Source organism: Tamandua tetradactyla, chromosome 5, assembly GCF_023851605.1.
Source record: "Tamandua tetradactyla isolate mTamTet1 chromosome 5, mTamTet1.pri, whole genome shotgun sequence".
NCBI classification, from domain to species: Eukaryota; Metazoa; Chordata; class Mammalia; order Pilosa; family Myrmecophagidae; genus Tamandua; species Tamandua tetradactyla.
The window spans coordinates 184,019,913-184,044,014 of NC_135331.1; the positions used below are offsets into that span (position 1 = coordinate 184,019,913).

The 24,102-nt window shown below is 38.6% G+C and overlaps 2 long non-coding RNA genes across 2 annotated transcripts in view; both read left to right on the forward strand.

Moving 5' to 3' along the window:
* The first annotated feature begins 5,037 nt into the window (after nt 1-5,037).
* The window catches only part of LOC143682924 (uncharacterized), a 77,244-nt gene continuing 58,179 nt past the window's right edge, over nt 5,038-24,102 (forward strand). The window contains exon 1 of the long non-coding RNA XR_013175365.1: nt 5,038-5,197. This is a non-coding gene — a long non-coding RNA (uncharacterized LOC143682924). The remainder of the gene's footprint in view (nt 5,198-24,102) is intronic.
* LOC143682922 (uncharacterized) lies at nt 7,809-9,797 on the forward strand. The gene is made up of 3 exons (XR_013175364.1): nt 7,809-8,155; nt 8,995-9,288; nt 9,592-9,797. It is a non-coding gene; the product is annotated as an uncharacterized LOC143682922 (long non-coding RNA).

The following is a 24,102-nucleotide window of genomic DNA, read 5'->3' on the forward strand; positions in this document are numbered from 1 at the left end:
GAACCTGGGTTTCCTGCATGGCGGCCGAGAATTCTACCATGGAGCTATCCTTGCATCACCCTCCTCAGAGTTTTTTTTTTTTTTTTTTTTTTAATTTTTTTTTATTAATCAAAAAAAAGAAAAGAAATTAACACAACATTTAGAAATCATTCCATTCTACACATGCACTCAGTAATTCTTAGTTTCATCACATAGATGTATGATCATCATTTCTAAGTACGTTTGCATCGATTTAGGAAAAGAACTAGCAAAACAGCAGAAAAAGATATAGAATGTTAATATAGAGAAGAGAATTAAAATAATAATACTAATAAAAAATATATATATAAAAAGGAAAAAGAAAAAACCAAAAACAAAAGATACAAACACACAAACAAACAAACAAAAAACCATATTTCAGGTGCAGCTTCATTCAGTGTTCCAACCTAGTTACATTACACTTAGGTATTATTGTGCTGTCCATTTTTGAGTTTTTGTATCTAGTCCTGTTGCACAGTCTGTATCCCTTCAGCTCCAATTACCCATTATCTTACCCTGTTTCTAACTCCTGCTGGTCTCTGTTACCAATGATATATTCCAAGCTGATTCTCGAATGTCGGTTCACATCAGTGGGACCATACAGTATTTGTCCTTTAGTTTTTGGCTAGACTCACTCAGCATAATGTTCTCTAGGTCCATCCATGTTATTACATGCTTCATAAGTTTAGTCTATCTTAAAGCTGCATAATATTCCATCGTAGGTATACGCCACAGTTTGTTTAGCCACTCGTCTGTTGATGGACATTTTGGCTGTTTCCATCTCTTTGCAATTGTAGATAATGCTGCTATAAACTCTGGTGTGCAAATGTCCGTGTGTGTCTTTGCCGTTAAGTCCTTTGAGTAGATACCTAGCAGTGGTATTGCTGGGTCGTAATCCATTCTGCCATTCTATGTCTTTTGATTGGGAAATTCAGTCCATTAACTTTTAGTGTTATTACTGTTTGGATAATATTTTCCTCTACCATTTTGGCTTTTGTATTATATATATCATATCTGATTTTCCTTCTTTCTACACTTTACTCCATACCTCTCTCTTCTGTCTTTTCGTATCTGACTCTAGTGCTCCCTTTAGTATTTCTTGCAGAGCTGGTCTCTTGGTCACAAATTCTCTCAGTGACTTTTTGTCTATAAATGTTTTAATTTCTCCTTCATTTTTGAAGGACAATTTTGCTGGATATAGGAGTCTTGGTTGGCAGTTTTTCTCTTTTAGTAATTTAAATATATCATCCCACTGTCTTCTAGCTTCCATGGTTTCTGCTGAGAAATCTACACATAGTCTTATTGGGTTTCCCTTGTATGTGACAGATTGTTTTTCTCTTGCTGCTTTCAAGATCCTCTCTTTCTCTTTGACCTCTGACATTCTAACTAGTAAATGTCTTGGAGAATGCCTATTTGGGTCTATTCTCTTTGGGGTGCGCTGCACTTCTTGGATCTGTAAATTTAGGTCTTTCATAAGAGTTGGGAAATTTTCAGTGATAATTTCTTCCATTAGTTTTTCTCCTCCTTTTCCCTTCTCTTCTCCTTCTGGGACACCCACAACACGTATATTTGTGCGCTTCATATTGTCATTCAGTTCCCTGATCCCCTGCTCAAGTTTTTCCATTCTTTTCCCTATAGTTTCTGTTTCTTTTTGGAATTCAGATGTTCCATCCTCCAGTTCACTAATTGTAGCTTCTGTCTCTTTAGATCTACCATTGTAGGTATCCATTGTTTTTTCCATTTTTTCTTCTTTGTCCTTCACTCCCATAAGTTCTGTGATTTGTTTTTTCAGATTTTCTATTTCTTCTTTTTGTTCAGCCCATGTCTTCTTCATGTCCTCCCTCAATTTATTGATTTGGTTTTTGAAGAGTTTTTCCATTTCTGTTCGTATATTCAGCATTAGTTGTCTCAGCTCCTGTATCTCATTTGAACTATTGGTTTGTTCCTTTGACTGGGCCATATCTTCAATTTTCTGAGCGTCATCCATTATTTTCTGCTGGTGTCTGGGCATTTGATCAGATTTCCCTGGGTGTGGGACCCAGCTGGTTGAAAGGTTTTTCTGTGAAATCTCTGGGCTCTGTTTTTCTTTTCCTGCCCAGTAGGTGGCGCTCGTGGCGCTCATCTGTCTGCGGGGCCCACCAGTAAAAGATGCTGTGGCTCCTTTAACTCACCAATCTGAATCTCGCAGTCGGCCCGGGAAACCGCGCGTGGAGGCGGGGGTCGCTGGCTGCCGCGGCTTGGGGGAGTGCCGGTCCAAATTGCCCAGCTGGCCCGAGACGCCAAGTGTGACGGGAGGGCCCCGCTATCCAACGTTCCCAGTCAGACCGGGGAGCCACGTGCGTGGAGGGGACCCCAGTCGCCAGCCGCCCCGGCGGGGAAAACGCGCACCCCTCGGGTATCTCACCGCAGTGCAGCGGATTCTCCCTGCCCGTTCAGCCGTTCCAGAATGGGGTACGCTGTCTTTTTGGTCTCTGTCGTGACTCCAGGAGCTGTTTCGTATTGTTTCTGTTTCTTTAGTTGCTTTTCTGGAGGAGCCTCCTCAGAGTTTTGATTATTATTTCCAACCATGTATAAAAGCTAGCAATAGAGAAATCTGAATATAGAAATATTGGAAAAGTACTAAAGCATCATTTTATAAGAGATTCTGAGTGAGAAGTCTCCTCCATTAACAATATTTACTATTTATTGTCAGACACTCTAAGGATTATACCTATTTTATTTCTGTGTTACCCTCACAATAAAGCTGTGAAGGAGTTGTTATTATTATCCTGATTTTACAAATAAGGAAATTGAGACACAGCCACTGAAAGGTAATGTTAGGATTCAAGAGTCAGATATTGATCTCTCCGATTTCAAACTCATCTGTTGATATCTTTGAAGCATATAATACATCGTTAACAAGCTAAGAAGTTTGCTCTGTGAGTAGCACCTATTAAAGAGCAGTGCATGTACATAAACACCTCTACACTCACACACACATACACTTAGGCACCACACATGTAACAGACCTAGTAATAGGCTGACCTTCTTTATCAATGGATTTTATTAATATCTCAAGTTATATTACATTTCCCGAAAGCTGAGTTAAACCTGATTTACCCAAAGTTCAAGAATTTTAAAGGTATTTTGTTTTATGGGGCAGAAATGAACTATGAATTTGGAAACTTGAGTCAATTTTCTCTTCCTACCTGTCCCCAGGGCCATGGATTCCACAGCACCACGTTGCATCTGGTTATTCACAGTTTAAATGGTGGCATTTGCATTGAGTGCTTTCTAAAGCAATTGCTTACAGCAGTTGTATGTTGATTTCGTTTTCTTCTAGTATATATTTATTCAAGTTATTGAACAATTATTTCTTTTATTTCTGAAATCTGATTCTATATTAGACAAATAGTTCAACAATAGTAAAATAGTGATAATGTTAATTATGGTAGTAGCTAACTTTTATGAAATACAAAATCCTAGGTATATTTATGATATATGTATATTGACTCATTTAATCCTTACAACAGTCCTAAGGAATAGGCACTAATATTATCCCCATTTTACAGATGATAAGGCTGAGGAATGTAAGAGATATTAGGTAACCTGCCTATGATGGTTAATTTCATATATTCAGTTGACTAGGTTATAGTGCTCAGTTGTTGGGTCAAGCAAGGACAGAGCTGATCATGACTACAAGGGCATTTCAAAGATGTATGTGCATCTACATTTAGTTCATTGCATCTATGACTGATTGCATCTACAATCAACCAAGGAGATTGTCCTCAGCAATGTTGGAAGACTCTTCATGCAGTCAGCTGGAAGTCTTAAAAGACAGAACTGAGGCTTTAAGGAAAAAAGAACTCTGTCTCAGCCTACCAGCTTCCCCTGGGAATGCAACTTTATCTCCTTACTGGAGTCTCCAGCTATCAGCCTGCTCTTTGGAATTTGGGCTTGCCAGTCCCCACGGTTGTGTGAGACAATTCCTATAATAAACACAAATGCACACACACTCACATATTCTGTCATCTGTTTCTCTGGAGAATCCTAACACAAATTCTGGTACCAAGAAATGTGGCCAGGTGGCATCAGGGTGAGCCTTCACCTGTGTTACTGGAGGCCTTATAAAGAGAAAGCCACAGGAGGAAAAGAAGAGCAGGCATAGGAGGAGACCAAGGACATCGCGTGCTCCAGAAGACTCCATCACTAGTGTATGACTGACCCCTGGAGAAAGTATGGCCTTGTTGATGCCTTAATTTGGGATTCTGGCCTCTAAAACCGGGACCCAATGAGTCTTGTTGTTTAAGTCAACCCATTGTGGGGTAATTGTCATAGTAGCCCAGGGTCACACAGCCAGTACAAGGCAGAGGATGAGGCAGGCCCACTTCTGAACTTGCTCTTTAAACTGTTCCACTTTGTCTTCCAATACACTTGAGGTGCTGCAGATGGAAGGTTAGCATGCTAATTAGTGGAGTTTATTTAATGACACATTTTAAAGCAACAAACATAGATCTCCAAAATAATAAAGCTGCTTTTTGTAGTTCAAAGATATTTGATCTAACAAAATTCTTTCTTTATCCTCTTCCACCTCCCCCCAGCCCAGACACACACACACACACACACACACCCCATACCCTGGAGCTCATTATTTATTTTATTTATGATCCATGAGACAGGTAATCTCTAGGATGTTCCTCTGAGAGAACAATATAAACGTCATATTTAGAAGAAGTAAGCGTGTCTGCTTTTATGTTGAAGACATTATATTTCCTTTCCTCTGCCTCTTGGGAATTTAATTAAAATAATAAAATAGGAAGAGCTACCATAGTTTGTCACATAATGCTGATAGCAAAATATAACAGCGCAAAGTTAATCCTTTCCTCCCTTCTTTTCATAATATTGCCTTATGTTCACATTCATCCCCAAAATAATGATGCCAGTTATATCAATAAAGGGCCACGAGCTCACTGCAGAATCGGTGGGATTGGCTGATTGTACAGCAGTCTTTTCAGTCTCAGCTGCAAAGATCTCGAAAATAAACAGCAGCACAGGAAGTTGCCTTCGCTGTGGCTGTGGGTTGCCATGGTTTCAGAGTCTGAAGGTAGAACTGCTGCTGTGTGAGAGGCTTCTGAGTTCAAACCCTCACTCCCCAGGCAAACTACAAAATTGGAGCAGTAATCTAGACAATTCTCCCAAGGTAAAACAAGGTTTTTTATCCCTGCATATTATCTGTCTGAATGATAGCTTAATTTCTCATTTCCTACTGTCAGGATAACATGCCTCTTACAGCATGAGGGAAGTAGACAGTGCTATTCTTTTATATGAAATGAATTCTTGCTGGAGAAGTTTTTGACAATTGCTGTCTTTCTAAGAACACCTATAAGGCTGTTGTGTTGGGTTTAAAGCTCTTATGTACCCCAGAAAAGGCCATGTTTTTAAAATCCTTTCCCGTGGGTGCTGACCTGCTGTAGATGGGTCCTTTTGGTGAGGTTATTTCAACTGAGATGTGACCTGCCCCATCACAGGTGGTTCCTAACCCTTTTACTGGAGTTTTTTATGAGAGAATAAAAGACAGAATAATCCCCAAAAGATCAGAGAGCCCTCCAGAGGAGGTAAGAATGGACCCAAAGAAGCTCACAGAGGAAGTCACTGAAGCTGGAAGCAGAAAACAATTAAAGACCAACAGATGAAGGTCATGCGGCTTTGCCATGTGACAGAGAAGCCCCAGATGCCACCAGCCTGGCTGCAGAGGTGGTATCGTTCATTTATGCATATTCATGACCTTAGAACTGTACATTTGTAAATTAATAAATCCCCATTGTAAAAGCCAACCCATTTCTGGTATATTGCATTTCGGCACCTCTGCAAACTGAAACAACTGTATATATTGTTTATTATTTATTAATCATGTAAGATATGTATTTATTATATATTAAGACACCTGAAACAAATCAGGGAGAAAATGAAACATTGCAGGTGGTTTCCCACTGCTCACCAATAAATTGCTTTCCAAAAGTTTATGCATACATTGGTTGTTTAGGAACCCTTAGAGCATTCTGTAGAAAACATGGTTTGGCTGATTTCTTTTTTTCACTTTTGCTCTGACAAACGAATTTAGTTGTATATGTACTTGAAGTATATTACGACTTTTCTGATTCCTTTTGTTATTGTTGTAAGAGCAGAGAGTAGAAGAAACCAGAAAAAACAGGGACAGGTTTGTGGGAGATTGTTTCCTCTCTCTTCTTCTGCCACCTCCTGGCATCTGTGCCCCAGGACTTCTGTGCTCAGGGCGCCAAGTTATTACAAGTCTCACTCATGTGGCCGCAGCCCCCACAAGCACTATTTCCTGTGTTATCTGCACAGCATTCACTTCTATCAAAAAACAGATGATGTGCATAGTTATTACCAAGCACAAATCCGGATTTCTCACTCAGAATGAACATGCAGATTTATTTTAAAGAAAAAAATTGTTTTCTTTTTAACAGATCTTTCTCATATTGACTTTACAATTCTTATCACAATACCATTAAATATCTGTGATTACCAGGTCAAATTCCTTATACTTATAGCTTTTTGTCACAACCATGCATTAAAGACATTAAATATTTACAAATCAAATACAAGCAGAGTTAGAAAATTCAAATAACATTACTATTACGTAGTGAATTAGCTTTGGCTGAAACTAAATAATGGATGTTAGGTTTAATAGCAGAAAGATGTATTGATTTGTTTCATGTTTCACTCATTTAATTTGATTTTTGCATTTTTGAGTGTGAGACCTTCAATTGAGTCACTGATATTATTTTCATTTTTTCCCTTGAAAAATGAAATGAATTCATTTCTTTTTTACCATCAGTCATTATTTTGAAGAACCGATTTAATAATGTGTCCCAAAATCAAATATTGAAAACTACCTTTATCTTTTAGTAGTGATCAACTGTCATTAGCAGGTACATATATAACTAGTGATCTGCTACTGAGCTGTTAGGAGTTGGTTCCTGTACTAACAGGCTCTGCACATGTATAATTCTTATGGGGTACAGGAAAGGGGTGGTTGGAGTTTGGCATGTCTAAATCTCATGTGATGACTCTATTCTCTCACCAACGTTTTTCTGCTCCGGTCTCTGATACAGTTCCCTATCTCACTCCCAGCACCTGTGAGTGTCTATGAGATTCTTCATGACCTGTGCTCCCCAGTCCAGCCCCGTGTCATCTCTGATTCCATTTCTTGCACGTTGTCTTTCCCTCTTTTCCCTCAAGCCATCCCAGCTCCTTGCTGCTCTTGACCCCACTGTCTGGAGCCCCCTTTTCCTGGGATTCTACATGGCTTACTCCTTCACCTCCCTCAAGACCTGGCTTAATCTCACTCTCCAAGGGCAGGGACCATTCGTTTTGTGCACTGATGTATTAGAATAGAATATTCTCTTGAACATAGCTCAATGAAGAGTTTCAGTCAAATTAACCAATGACGTAGATAAAGTTTATTAATTCATCTAGTGTTCCCCATTGCTGAAGAGAATTTTGTTTACCCACCTGTTTGTCTTGCTCCAAATCTAAGAATTTTCTCTCTCTGTGTCTTGTATTTGATCTGTTCTGATTCAGCATCAGGCAAGTGGGTAGAAAGAGATCTGGAGAAACAGATGAAAATGAGAAATGTAGTGAGTTAAACAATGTCTAACTCCCCCAACTCCATCCCTCTTCCCCCCAAAATATGACTTCCTCTTTTCCCCTGGGTCTTTACAGATGTAATTAAATTAGAGATCTTGAGACGAATACATCCTCCATTATCTGAATGAACCCTGAATCCAATGACAAATTATGTGTTCTTATAAGAGACACACAGAGAAGAGAGAAGAGAAAAAAGCCACATGAGGATGGAAGCAGAGATTGGAGACGTGCAGCCATAATCCAAGGAGCTCCGGGGGCCACCAGAACCTGGAAGAGGCAGAGAAGGATTCTCCCCTCAAGACTTCGGAAGGAGAGCAGCCCTGCTAAGACACTCATTTCAGACTTCTAGCCTCCAATACTGTGGGAGAATAGACTCCTGTTGTTGTAAGTCATGCCATTTGTGGTTAATGGTTATGGCAGCCTGAGGAAACTAATATAGGAAAACAACGAACCACAGAGACTAACTGCTAATGTGGTAAATCTTCATGTATGTTGGGGAGTACGGAGTAGGGGTAAGGGTTTTGGAGACTGAGAAATTCTGAGTAGTTAAAGAACTAGGGAAACAAGGAAATATAATTTTGAGTGTTGCCATGAGTTAAGTCACAGATCCCCTTTAAATTACTCTTTATCATTTGACCCACTGGAGGGTATTTAGATACCACATCCTGACTGGGTCCCACAGCCTCAAGATGTCTGGCCTTATATTCATGGCACGTGCACATTTGGCCTTTTCTTGGACCAGATTGATCATTAACACAATTATGCACAATGATATGGTACTTAGTTATAAATTATTGAAAGTCAATTTTGAGTAATAAGGTGGTTATTTGAATGACTATCCTAACCTTAAAAAAGTATCAAGGAAATAGGCAAAATGTTAGAAAAATGAAAATTCAAAAACATACAGAACTCCTCGAGTAGAATCACTGCTGAAAATGATGGAGGCCTCTTAATTTTACCTGAGAGATTTTTCAGAGAACATGAGGTTACCTTGGAGATGTCTGGTCAGTTCAGGGAGAGCTCTGAAATAAGGTAACTACATGCAATCATGGAATTTAGAACTGAAAAATTCTTGAGAGGTGGCCTCACCCATCCATTTATTGTAACATAATTTCCTACATTTTGAACATGGCTTTTTGTGGATATTTCTAGAGAATTCCTCACATGGAGGCAGCTCATTCCACTTCAGGAGAGCACTGTTTGAAATGTCTTCATGCAATCTTAAATTCAGATTGTCATACTTTCTAGTCACTAGTTCCTGCAAATTCTTACCTTACAGCTAGTCTTAATAAATCGAATTTCTCTATCTTGTGACTACCCTAATAGCTCACATTTCTTGATCAAACAAAGGAAACATGAAATGAAAGAAGGTGGAAGGAAACAAAAGCCTGAATTGACAGAAGCGAAAGGACAGGAATAAGACGTAGAGTTAGGATAAAGGCAGAACATATCCAGATGCCCTGGAACTAAAGAATGCATAGGAGCCCTCAAATTCACAGAATGCCCCTTGATGTTCAAGAGAAGAATCTGTGTAAAACCCCACAGAGAGAGTTTGGACGTCTGGAGGAAAGTGAAATCAATCAGGTGGTTGGTGACTGGAGTGGAGTGACCACAGAGAAGGTGAGGAGCAGTTCTGCAGATGCAGGATGGGTTTGTCCAATAAGAAGAGAGTCTGAGATGGCTAAGAATTCTACGTTCAATGTGTGGCTGTGTATGGATCAGCCAATGAGACTGTCAGAAGCCTTCTCAGAGTATGAATTTGGCATGAGAAACTGTGCTCATATGCAAAGTAAAGACAATTCATTGTATTAGGTGTGTTAAATACTCTACAGGGTTAAGATTTTAGGCTATGATATTCTATATAGATATTCATTATTGTCAAATATGTGCGTGTATGTGTGTGTGCCAACCAACTGACTGCAGATTGAATAATGTTTTCCTCTTTGGAAGATCTGGGAAAGAATTTTGGTGATGGACACTGTCATGGTAAGTTTCATGTGTCAACTTGGCCAAGTGGTGGTAACTGTTTGTCTGGTTGGGCAAGTGCTGGCCTGTCTGTTGCACTGAGGACGTTTCATAGAATTAAATCATGATCATGTCAGCTGTATCCACAGCTGATTCCATTTGTAATCACCCAAGGGGAGTGTCTTCTGCAATGAGTGATGCTTAATCTAATCACTGGAAGCCTTTTAAGGAGGATTCAGAAGACACATGTTCTCTTCCTGCTTTGACTGGAGAGCCTCTCCTGTGGAGTTCGTCCAGACCCTCCATCGGAATCGTGAGTTTCACAGCCTGCCCTGCGGATTTTGGACTCTGTGTTCCATGGTCACATGAGACACTTATAAATTTTATATTTGAGAGTGTTCCCTGTTGATTCTGTTTCTCTAGAGAACCCTAAGTAATACAGACACTGACTCAAGGCCGAGCTAGGCAGGCAATGAGGTAGACTCTATATGTGTGACTTTTTTCCTACTTCAGGTCACTTGTCAACTCTCTTCTCAAGGACACTTTTGCCATTTCCCTGATTTTGGCAACCAACAGCTTTAAACAACTTGAGTCTTCTCAATCCTTTGAGGAGTCTGAAAACTTGTTTTAATATGAAGGAGGTTAGAGGTCCTCAGAGGGCCTGGGATCCTTTACCTTAGGCTGCACTCTTATCAAGTTGGTCTGTGTGTTTGTAGTAGGCAGCACAATGCCCTCCTCCGGAGATATTAATGTCCTAAGCCCAGGAAGTTATAAATGTCACCTTATGGGGCAAAAAGGATTGTGCAGATGACATTAAGTTAAGGATATTTAGATTGGGTGATTATTCTAGATTATCTTGGTGGTAAGTGTAAGATAAATGTAAGTGCAAAGATGCTTATAAGAGGAGATCAGAGTCAGTAGTAGGAGTTGTGACGATGGAAGCAAGACATTGTAGTGGTATGGCCAGGAGTCACGGAATGCCGGCAGCTTCTAAAATCTGTAAGAGGCCAGGAACAGGTTCTTTCGAGCCTCCAGGAGAAATGAACCTTAATGATGCTTTGATTTTAGCCTTACCAGACTCATTTTGAATTTCTGACCTCCAGAACTATAACAATAAATTTGTGTTGTTTTAAGCCACTAAATTTGTGGTAAATTGTCACAGCAGCGATAAGAAAATAAAACAGTGTAATACAGATTTTTCCCACTAATTTAATGTCTTCATATAAAATCCAGACAAAAGCATTTGTTCCCATTTCACATATTCTCAGGAATGCTGTGAGAGGGGACTGGCTTGGGGTAGTATATGCTCATTCGTGCAATACTAAGTGAAACTGAATTTTATCAGCCAAGGCCCATTAATTGTAAAATTCAGAAGAATACTGTGGTAGATTTAAGCGGAAACTGAGTTTTCTGAAAGGATATTGGGAATACCATTAAAAACTTAGGATGTGGAAGACAAGCAAGAACAAGGGAAGTAGGCAGAGGCCAGGCCAGGCTAACGGCCTACTAAAACCAGTCCCGGGAAGACACTGAGGCTACTTCGGCTGACAGCGAGCAGCACGGCTCACTCAGCAGCCCACCCAGACACCAGACCCAAGCACCGGCTGGCTCAGCTGTCCCTGCTGTCTCTAGAATCTTAGTGTTTTTTTCTGTTATAGACATACTGTGCCACCAGATTGGAGCTCTCATGGCCCTGCATCTTTGAGTCACTTGTTCCCATTTGCAGTCTGAGTTGGGTGCATCTTAGTGCTAAAGTCTCGACCACTGGTGGTAGCCTGTAGCTGAAAAGGACACCGGGAAAAGGAGCATCTGGTTGCTTCAACTTAGAGGGAGGGATGTTTCTCTCTTTCTTACTAATATGAATAAGATGTGAATTCCCCAAATATAGCAAAGGGTTTCAAATGATGGGCAGCTTAAAAAATTACAAATGCTCACCACCTAAATGTCAGGTGAAATTGATAATGAATGTACTGATACGTGGGTGAAAAGTTAACACAAGAATAACAGTACAAGACAAGGCAGTAAAAAAATATTTTAAGATGGGTTGTTAGAGCTCAAAACTAAAAAGTATAAATGTAAGACTATGCAAAAGGAATAATAGTGATAGTTAACATTTATTAAGTGCCTGTTATATCTCAAGCACCCCTTTAAGTATTTAACATATGTTAACTCAGTCAATCCTTGTAGGAAAATACTATTAGTCCCATTTATAGATGAATGAACAAAGATAGCAGGAGTTTAAATGATGTGCCCAGGATCACATGCTTAGAAATAGCAGACCCAGGCAATCTGATTCCAGAGCTGTAAACACTAGAGGTGGTAGGCTTTTGATAAACAGATCTACTTCTTTAAAACAAACAAACCAACAAACAAAAGCTAGAAATCTTTACTTGCCTTTTAAATTTGAAAAGTAAGACATGTTTCTTTGCTAGATCTTTTTTTACTTTTTACTGTGGTAAAATATATACAATTCCAATCTCCCCATTTTAACAATATCATAACAGTCTCTTTCTCACACTTTCCCACTCTCTTTCTCTGTCTCACTTTCTCTATTATTTGAGAAACAGTTGTATATCCCACGAAGTTTTACCTCCAAATGTTTTCATTTTATATTCCTACAGATTCATATCACAGTTATCAATACAGTGAATATAACATTTATACAATGTGATTAACTAACATTTTTTTAAAAGGAAAAGCTGTGTAAACATAACAAGATTTCTAATACAAGAAAACACCTCCTTTAAGAGAGGGGTGAAAAGGAGTAGGGGCACTATGCTATGAGAAGCTGAAGAACCACATTGGTATAATATTTGAAATTCCGATGTGTGAAGAAAAGGAAAATGATTTGTTACTATATGCTTTTCTACTTCACAGTTTCCCGAACGATCCCATTTTCAATATTTTCTTCAGACACCACATCCATGAGAGGCAACTGGCTGATAAAAATGTACCCAGGTGTGTGAAGGTGGGCATCAGTGTGTATCAGAAGGATCAGGATGGCATTTTCAGACAAGAGCATCAGGGAAATCACAAAAATGACCACACAAAGGAGAGCTGGGTCTTTGGGTTGACTGAAGAGTCCCATCAAGTTGAAAGCAGTGCTCCATTGTAGTTGGTCAGCCATATGGGATTGTCCGTGAGCTTTCACCACATCAGTTTTTCAGGAATGGAAACTGGGTTGTACAGGAGTAAACAGAACAAGACTGAGATGGCTCTGACTCCAATTCAATGCCTCCATTCTCTATATTGCAGCTTACAATTCTCCAAGTGCTAATTTTAGCTTCATCACATTTAAAGCAGTAGCAGTCTGCTTCTTTCAGCTTAGAGGTGAGGCCCAGAACCTGTAACTCCAGGTTCTATCAGGGACACAGTCTTCTCTCTGCAGTCCTCAATGTAGGCTTTAAATCTCCTTGCCCTGGTATTTCCTGTTGTTCCTGCAGGTCTATCTGGTGTCTGATAGAAGTCACTATCAAATGCTGCTGTGAGATTCTTGCAGATGAACAGCTGAAGGTGGCTGTAATCTGTTAGTATGTCAGCTGCCGCGTCCGGCTCTTGAAGCCGAGTCAGGAGAGGGGCGTCGAGGTTGATTTAAGAAATCAGCACTCAGGAGACAAGTATGGTTCCATCACTCAGGGCTCCCTGCTTCTTGGGAGTGAGCTCTTTATTAGTTCTTTCTTAGTAGTTCCCCATCTTAGTAGTCTAAGACATGTTTCTTATGGAAACGACAAGCAATACAGAAATTTATTTGGAGTGAAAAGTAATAGTGCTCTATATCTGCTTGTTAAACTGTCCTTTGAAACATACCACTTTCCTGCATATCCTGTTATGTTTCACAATAAAAAATGGTCTTCTGAGAAGGACAGAGATAAATTAGGAAATTTATTTATTTCTCATCTTAGTCCTGAGAGGGAGATCATTTTAATCCAAGATTTCACAGGTACAAAATTAAAGCTTGGAATAATTTGCTTAATGTCACAGACTGATTAGCCAGAGGCAGAATTGCAAACTCTTTCTGAAGCCAGAGACCATGATCTTTCCCACATGTCTCTAGGGTACAGTGTCTGTGACCAGAGGGTCAGGTCTCTGAGCAGCAAGGTCTGATGAGGTTCCTCAGAGCCATGGGATGAGCACATCTCAGTTTGGGACCAGAGGGTAAGACTGGGGATTCATCTAGGAAAAGATGAAAAGGTACATGCACAGGGGGAAGCGGCTATACCCCAGGAACTGAGATTTGGAGCAGTTTTTCATTTAAACGCATTAAAAAACCTGTAAATCTGTCATAACCATTTTACCCAGAAATACCATCTGTAGAAGCTGTCTTAAGGTAAATATCCCAAATGTATAAATAATATGTATGGGACATTTACAACTGTGTGCTTTGTAATATCAAAAGTCTGGAAACTACATAAATGGCATACAGGTTAAAGAGATTCCAGATAATCTGTACAAAGGGACCTGTGTAGCCTTGGAAAAGAATGAGGAACTTCTGTGCATGCAGACAAGGACTATTTTGAGCTCCAAATTAAATCACTCAGGAAAAAAGTGGATTAGAGAATAAGCTTGTGTTGTCCAGTTCAGTAGCCACCAGAAACATGGGGGCTCTTGAGCACTTGAAAATGGATCCGATCTAAATTAAAATGTGCTGTAAGTGTAAAATACTCTCAGGATTGTAAAAACTTCCTGTGAAATAAAGAATGCCAAACGCTTCATTAACAAATCTAATGTTTAGTACAGGCTGAAATGAAAATATTTTGGATTTTTATTTGGATTAAATAAAATATATTATGACAATTACAAAAAAAAAAAAAGAAGTATAGGGCTTGCCTCAGTTTGCCAGGGCTGCTATGACAAATACCAACACACTGGTTAGCTTAACAATAAGAATTTATTGTCTCTCAGTTTTGGAAGCTGAAAGTCCAAAATCAAGGTGTTGGCAAGGACAGTCTTTCTCCCCAAAGTCTGACATCTGTAGCATTCTGGTTCCTGCCTTGCTAGTGTATTTGGGGTTCCTTGGTTTGCATCTCGGCCTCCTGTCACATCGCAATTTCTCCTTCTGTCGGCTCTTCTGGTTTCTGCTGATGTTTGGCATCTTCCTGTGGCTTTCTCCGCTTTCTGCATCTGAATTTCCTTTCTTTGTAAGGCCGCCAGTGTTAAGGGTTAAGGCTTATCCTTATTCAATTTGTTCTTATCCAAATAAGATCTTTGAAGGTCCTGTTCACAAATGAGACTACATCTTCACTAATAATAGCGTCTCCACAGGTCCTATTTGTAATGGGGACACACCCACAGGATCGTGGATTAGGATTAAACACATGGCTTTGTTAGTCTTCCATCGTGCTCTTCTCCTTTTTTCAAAAAATTCTGCTCCACATAATGGACATTTGTTGGTGTGTTGCAAGTTCTTAAAGTCTCTTCATTGAATGTTAGACTGTCATTGTGTCCAGGCAGCTTCAGCTATATAAGATCCCAAGAAACTGACACTTGTGGACCTCTGGAGACTAACAGAATGAGGATAAAATGGAGAGAAACCTTTATATTACCAATGTGGAAAGACTAGACCAGGTTTTTATTTGATCTGTTTTCCTCCTAAGCCCCATTCTCCATACTTATGTTTTGAATAGTTATTCTTTATGTAAAATTTGAGCTCAGAAAATGAACCAATGACAACAAAACAGTGAAATTAAATTACACTGGCATAGTTTTTGTTTTCTTGCCTTTAAGATGCCCCAGAAAATTTGTTGACTCTAGCCTAATGATTTGAATTATAATAGGGAATATATCATCTAAGAATATTTGGGCTAGGGATGGGCATTTGTGCTTGTATCATTTAAAAACTCTTTGAACCAATATTCCCTCTCCATTGATTTTGTCATAAACCATCTACATTGAATTTCTGGGTTGTAGGTGCTAAGTGTTGAATTACTTTGCAAGATAAAAGTGCCTTTTGATCTGGGGCAATTTTATTTCTGGATAAAATGTCTAATGATTTTTGGAAACTTGTAGGAAATGACATTTCACCCCTTTTCTGAAATCTTCAACATTTTGTCCCAATTATTACTCCCAACTGAGGACTTCACTTATCTTCCCCCTGCTAGATTCTGTCCCCTTATATTTTACTCTTGGTCTCACTGTCATAGAACTGTCTGTGCTCTACCTAAGGCTACCCCACACTCCTGCTCTAATCCCATCCCCTCTCCTGCTCAAGGTCATTGCTCTGACAATTCTCCCTTCAGTTAAATGTCGGGGGAAAAACACTACTATGCCGACTTCTATTGTTTTACTCTTTTACCCCTGAGAAGTTATTTCATTATTTATTGAGGAGGCTCAATAAGATATCACACTGAAACAGAACAAAATATCCTTCCTCTCTCCCCAAATCTCACCCAGTCACTTGCCTCAACTTTTCATTTCACCGAACATCTAAAAATCTTCTAAATATGCATTCATAAAGACTGTAGGTCAGGTTCACCTTTTCTGACCTCTATATATGATTGCGTTAGTTTGTGTTTTGTTTCTTTTGTCCAACATTTTATTTTTACGATTCACCTATCAGGCTGTATGTAGCTGTAGCTTGTTCATTTTGTGTTGTATGGTTTCCTATACTATACGGTCACAACAACAGTTTTCCTGATGTTATACATTTGGGCTCTTTCTGGTTTGGGGCAGAAATTTAATAATATATATATATTTTAAACATGAATTATAATGAGGCCTTAGGAACAGGAGAGGATCATGCATGGTGGTGGGACGGGCCATGGAGAATGGAAGTGAATGCGCCACACAGGGGCTGGGGGGACTGCAAGGGCTGAAATGGGTTTAGGATAAGGGTGTGAGAACAGAGTTTCATCAGGTTCTCAAGACAGTTTGTTATCAACAGTGATCAAGGGAGGAGAGTTTCCATGCCTTGTTTACGATACCATTTGTACATTCTTTCCCCCGTGAGGAGGTTTGATGACCTTTAATATCTGTCCTGGTCATACAGGTGGCTACGTGTGGTGACCTGCTCTCAACATGGAGGGGAATCCTGGGCCCTGGGTCCCCACAATCCACCATAAAACAGTCCTTGCATCTTATCCTGCAGCAACAGAATAAGAGACAACAGGACACAGGAGTTCCATCCCTCGTCCCCCCAAAATTAATGACCCCACAAAGATTATATCCCCACATACAATGTCCTGTAACTGAGAAGACTTTTCTTTCTGATTTTCAATTTGGTCAGCCTGGTCAGTTGGGCACTGCCAGAGGGTGGCTTAGAAGCTGTGTTGGTTACCCACGGCTGAATAGGGATGGCTTTTCTCAAGGTAACAGGGCATCTTTACGTCATCCCTCTACTTGCAATAAGGCATTGTATGTAGCACAATTGCTTTCCCAAGGGGCTGTATCTCAGTTCTGCCCCTTTCCATAATTGTGAACAAGAGCTAAGAGATAGTCATCTAGAAGGTTGCCTCTGCCACAGACACAACCCCCCTCAAAGCACATAATAACAGTGTTGGCTACATCCAATTTATAGGGCAGCTTTGGATCTATGTCCCCCAGTGCTTGTACTTGTCTAACACCCAGTTTGCTTTTTCAAAAGCAGCCTGTTGGAGTTCCTCTGTTTCCTATATGATCTTTTCTAATTAGCATATGAGTTTTAACATTTGGGGTAAGTGAGGAAAACAAAAGGTTTGGAATACCCCCCAACCCCCAAGAAAGCTATGAGTTGTTTTGGCTTATGTGGTGTAGGGAAACATTTTACCTTATCTATTACTGCAGAAAGAATAATTTTTGTCTTAACCAACCATACAAAACTTAAGAATTTGACAGGGCAGCCAAGGCATTGCAGTTTGTTAGGGTTAACTGTCCATCCCCAGCTCTCAAGGTGCGATAACAGCGAGGCTTCTTTCAGTTCTGAAAAAGAGTTACTAGTTAATATGACATCATCAATATAGTGAAATAGACTTTTCCGCTTAGCCAGATCCTCTGCCATGAGACTGTGGCAGATGGTCTGGCTATATAACAGTCCTTTGTTCTCTTTTCCAGTGAAGGTGAAAGAAAGTTGACTGGCCTTATTTAAAGAAATACTAAAACTATTAGTTAGATCTAAAACAAAGTGCTAATGACATAATTGAGTCCTAATTCCTTGCAGTAAAGAGGCAACTTTTGAACCCCTGCATACAAAGGTGGCATTACTCTATCCTTTGCTTCCCAAACTTCTTCAAAATGGTGCACAATGGCTTTCACTGCTTGTTCTGCCTTGGTAGCCACTCCCAGGGCTCCTAACAGGAGCCATGCCATGGCCGCCACTGTCTGGCCTACTATCTCTTGCAAAACGGTTGGAGTTTTCAGGGCATCCCCATACGCATACAGAGCACCCATTTGTCTGGGAAGGCATCCACCCACCCCACGTGGATGATAGAGGCAAATTTGGGAATTCCCCCATGGCTAGTTGTCCTGCTATCTGCTATCTGTTAGCAACCCCACCGGCATTTTCAGGATGTCCCCATATTCTTGCAGTGGTCCCCATTCATCTGGGAGGGCAGCCACCCTGCCCCACATGGATGATAGAGGCCAACTTGGGATTTCCTCCATGATTCTCACTTCACAAGACTCATGCTTGCTATTGCCAGTGGCTCCTTGGTCTCCTGGCTGACTAGCCAATTGTACCAACCCAGCTCTTGGTAGCTTGGGCAGGGTAGCTCAAAGACCAAAGGGCATACCAGGCATGAGTTAGACATAAATATTAAATAGAACTCATGAATAGGAGAGGATCTTCCATGGTGGCAGCTGGCTGTGGAAAATGGAAGTTAATGTTCTGCCTAAGATAATTTTAGTACATATCTTTGATGTACACATGTATGTGGTTCTGATAACGTTTAGGAGTGAAATGATTGGGTTATTGACTATGCTTATGTTGAGCTCTAGTTGATACTGTAAGTTTTAACAACTTATACTCTCATCAGCTGTTTGAGAAGTCCAGTTCTCTACCAGTTTTACTTACGTTTTGCACTCTCAGTTTTAAAAAGTATTTATTTATTGTTTTTATTGAAGAAAGTTGTAGGCTTATAAAACTATTATACATAAATATAGTTCACATATATCCCCCCCCCCAACTTTCCCTATTATTAACACTTGGCATTAGTGTGATAGCTTTGTTACAACTGGTAAAACACTATTACTATGATTATGCTATTGGCTATAGTCTGTTGTTTACATTAGGGCTCACTGTGTTAACGGTTCTATGTTTCAGTTTTAATTTGTGTCTTATGAACATATATACAACCTAATATTTCCCCCTTTAGCTAGATTCAATTATTTAATTCAATGCTGCAATCACATTCACAATGTTGTGCTACCATCACAACCATCTACCACCAAAACTTCTCTATCACCCCAAACAGAAACTCTATAAAAATTAAGCATTAATTTCCCATTCCCTACCACACTCCAACATTGGTAACTTGTATTCTGTTTTCTTACTATATGAGTTTACTTATTCTAATTATTTTATATCAATGAGATCATATAATATTTTGTGTCTGGTTTATTTTACTCATCATGATACCTTCAAGGCATCATGTTATTGTTTGTATCAGAATTTCATTCCTTTTTATAGTTGATTAATATTCCACTGTATTTATATACCTCATTTTTTAAATTCAGTCATTGATTGTTTGGCACTTGTCTTGTTTCCATCTTTTGGCATTTGTGAATAATGCCCCACTATGAGCATTGGTGTACAAATACCTGTTCAAGTCTCTGCTTTCAATTAGTTTGGGTATATACCTAGAGTAGGAGTCTATACTTAAATTTCTGAAGAACTACCAAACTGTTTTCCACAATGGTTGCCCCATTTTACACTCCAACAATGATCTAGTGTTTCTATTTCTCTACATCCTTTACAACATTTGTTATTTTTGATTTTTTTAATAGTAGCCATTCTAGTAGGTATGAAATGGCACCTCACTGTGGCTCTCACTGTAGTTTTGATTTTCATTTCCTTAATGGCTGTTGCTGTTGAAGATCATTTCATGATGGCCATTTGTGTATCTTCTTTGGATAAATGCCTATTCAAGTCTTTAATCGATTTTTAATTATGTTGTTTGTCTTTTTGTTGTTGAGTTTCAGACTTTCTTTATACATTCTAGCTATTAAATCCTTATTAGATATGTGGTTTCCAAATATTTTCTCTCATTCTCTAGATTGTCTTTTTACTTTCTTGATGAAATTCCTTAATACACAAAAGTTTTTAATTTTGATGAAGTACCATTTATTTTTTCTTTTATGGCTCATGCTTTGGGTGTAAAGTCTAAGGAACCATTACCTAGCTCAAGGTCTTGAAGATGCTTACCTATGTTTTCTTGTAGGATTTTTGCAGTTTGGGTTCTTATATTTAGGTTTTTGATTCATTTTGAGTTAGTTTTTCTATATGGTGTGAGGTAGAGGCCCACCTTCATTCATTTGCAAATGGATATCCAGTTTTTTCAGACCATTTGTTGAAGAGACCAGTTTTCCCCTACTGAGTAGACTTAGCACATTTGTAAAAATCAATTGGCCATAAGCCTCTCCAAAAATTCAACTAATTCTATCCTCTTATCCTATATTTTCAACACCTTTTTCCAACATGAAAATCTTAGGATGAACATAGCCCCCAAATCCCTAAAGTTGGGTGAAGGATCAAAGGAGAAGGAGGAGTTATAACAGAGAAGATATATATAGGATTTAACAAAGGAGTATGACTGCTGAATTGTTATGTTGATACTTATTTCAGTCTCCAGTGTTTTGAGGCAGCTAGAAAGGAAAGCCTGAAATTGTGGAACTGTAACCCATATCAAAATTTGAAATCTGTTCCATAACTATTTGTTGAAATGTATTTTGAAATTTCTTGCTTTTTTGTAGATATATTTCAAAATAAAAATAACAAAAAACTATAGAAATCTGTATAAATTCAGTAAGTTTATTCAGAATACTATCCTTTTATTATGAGACAATAAAAATGGAAAGATTTTGTTTTCAAGCTTTCAGGAATTTGAAGTGGAGAAAATATTAACAATCTGTAAGGAAACTGTTTTTCTATAATTACTTAGAGTTGATTTAAGAAACTAATTGGCCTTAGATATGAGGGTTTATTTTTGAACTTTCAATTTGATTCGGTTGATCTATACGTCTGTTCTTGGGTCAGAGCCATGTGATTTTTTTTTTTTTTTCATGGAGAGGGACCAGGAAGAACCATGTGAATTTAATAACTGTGGATTTATAATAAATTTTAAGATCAGGAAGTGCGAGTCATCCAACTTTGTTCTTTTTCTTTAAGATATTTTGGCTATTTGGGGGTCATTTATCATCTATATAAATTTGATGATTGACTTTTCCATTTCTGCAAAGAATGCTCTGGAATTTTGATTAGCATTGCTTTGAATCTGTAAATTGCTTTGGGTACTCTGTTAATCAGGGTTCTGTAGAGAAACAGACCCAGTAGGAAAGATCTTTGAATATGAGATTTATAAAGGTATCTCATGGAAGGGTCCAAAATCCATATGACAGGCTGTGAAGCTTGAGGCTTTGACGGATGATCTGGACAAACTCCATAGGAGAGGCTCACTGGCTGAAGAAGCAATGAAAGAGCCTCTCTTCTTCCTTAAAAGCCTTCAAATGATTGGGTTATTTTGCTGTGGGAGACAGGCCTTAGTTGATAGGCCATAGATGCAATCAGCCAGCCGTGAAATATCATTGCAGCAGTGATCAGGCCAGTGCTTGCCTGACCAGACAACTGGGAATCATCATCTGGCCAAGTTGGCACCAGAACCTAATCATCATGGATAGAATTAACTCTAAATGACATTTAGTCTTCTAATCCATGAACACAGAATATCCTCCCATTTATTTAGGTCTTTGATTTCTTTTAGCAGTATTTTCCAGTTTTCTATGTGCAAGACCTTCACATTCATGGTTCTATTTATTCCTAGATATTTGATACTTTTAGATGCTGTTGTAAATGGATTTTTCTCTTGATTTGCTCTTCAGATTTTCATTAGTAGTGTACAGAAAACTACTGATTTTTACATGTTGATCTTGCACCTACCACTTTGCTGAATTCAGTTGTTCTAATAGTTTTGTTGTGGACTCCACTGGATTTTTCATAGATAAGATCATGTCATTTGAAATTGGGGAAAGTTTTACAGCTTTCTTTCCAATTTGGAATGCTTTTTATCTCTTTTTCCACCTAAATGCTCTGCCTAGAACTTCCAGTACAATGTTGAATAACAGTGGTTATAGTGGACATCCTTGTTATATATTTTATGTCTCTGCCATTTGTTTCATATATTTATTTATGATTGTTATGTTTTCTTGTTGAATTGACCGAATTGAATATCAGTATGCAGTTACCTTTCTCTCTCACAGTAGTTTTTGACTTAAAGTCTATCTTATCTGATATTAGTGTGGCTACCTGTCGTAGTTTAGATGCTGTACATACTCCAGAAAATGTCATGCTCTTTTAATCCATTCATGTGGCTGCAGACCTAGTGTAGGTGGAACCTTTTGATTAGGTTATTTAAATTGAGATGTGACCCATCCCATTCAAGGTGGGTCTTTATGTCTTACTGAAGTCCTTCACTAGAGGAAAAAGAACACACAGATGCTCAGAGAAGTCCCAGAGAAGCTTCATAAACCAGGACACATCCACAGAAACTGAGAAAGGAAGCCACTGAGGCCAGAAGCTGAAAGCAATGAAACCAGGAATGAAGGAGCAACAGACACCAGCCATGTGTTTTCCCACGTGACAGAGGTGTCCCAGATGCCAGCGACCTGTCTTCAGAGTCCAGGTATTGTCCTGTAGATGCCTTAAGTTGAACATTTTCATGGCCTAAGAACTATAAATTTGTAAACTAATAAATCCCTATTGTAAAGACCAACTGAGTTCTGGTATATTGCATTCTGGTTTCTTTAGCAAACTGAAACAGTACCCTAGCTCTCCTTTGGTTACTATTTGCATGGTATACTGTTCTCCATACTTTCACTTTAACCTACTTGTGGCTTTGAATTTAAGGTTAGTCTCTTGTAAACAGTATATGGTCAGGTCATGCATTTTTATCTTTTCCATCAACTTTCCCTTTATACTGAAGAATTTAATCTATTTGTATTTAAAGTAACTATTGATAATGCAGAACTTTCTTCTGCCATTTTGCTATTTTATCTTTGCAAGTCTTAAACCTTTTTGTCTCTCAATTCTTTCATGTTTATTTGATTTTTTTGTGGTGTACCATCTTAAATATCTTCTCATTTCCTTTGTATATATTTTTCAAATATTTTCTTTATGATTACTGTGGGGCTCAAATTTAACATCACAAACCTATAGCAATACCATTGTATTTGATACCAATTTTACTTCACTAGCATGCACAAACACTTTTTCTACACTGCCTTTTTTCCCATCATTTTGTAGTACTTGTAACAAATTATATCATTATACATTGTGTCCAAACCCATAGATTTATCATTACTTTTTATTGGATTTGCATTTTAGTACCTGCAATAAGTAAAAAATATAATTGCATACCCCTTAATTTTTGATATTGTAGTATTGGCATTTATATTACCTCTATTATTGTCTTTACTGGACATCTTCATTTCCTTATGCTTCATTTCTTTGATCCACTGTTTAGTGTCATCTCCTTTCAGTCTGAAGACCTCCCATCGCATTTCTTGTACAGCAACTCTAGTGCTCATGCACTCCCTCAGCTTTTGTTTGTCTCAGAATGTCTTAATATCACTCAATTTTGAAAGGTAGTCTCATCATATTAAAAAAAATTCTTGGTTGACAGTTGCTTTCTTTTGGTACTTTAAATATTTCAGTTCACTATTGTCTTGCCTCCAAGCTTTCTGATAAGAAATCAATACTTATTGGGGCTTCCTTGTACGTAATATGCTGCTTTTCTCTTGCGGCTTTCAGAACACTCTCCTTCTGATTGGCATTTGACAGTTTGACCACTATGTGTCTGGGCATGTTGCTTTTTGAGTTTATCTAATTTGGCATTTTTTGGGATTCTTGAATTCCTTCTAGGGAATTTTTCATTTAGTTGTAGAGGCCTTCAACTCCAGTTTATCTTGGTTGGTTCTGGTTTTTTTTGTCTTCACTGCAGCATTGTTTTTAATGGTTATACATCCATCAGCAGGGGAATGGATACATAAATTGTGGAGTGCTTATAATAAGCAGAGCAATGAAAATACATGAACAACAGTTACATGTATCAATGTGGGTCAACCCAAAAGACATAATGTTAAATGAAAAAGCAAATTGTCAAAGAAATCAGATAGTATGATAACATTAAATAAAATTCAAAGTCATATAATACTATTTATTATTTGTAGCTACATATACATATACTAAAAGTGAAAGACAAACAGAAACACAAATGACACATTTCATATAGTGATGCCTTTGAGGAAAAGGAAAGCGACATGGAAACAGTATTTGTAAGGATTTTT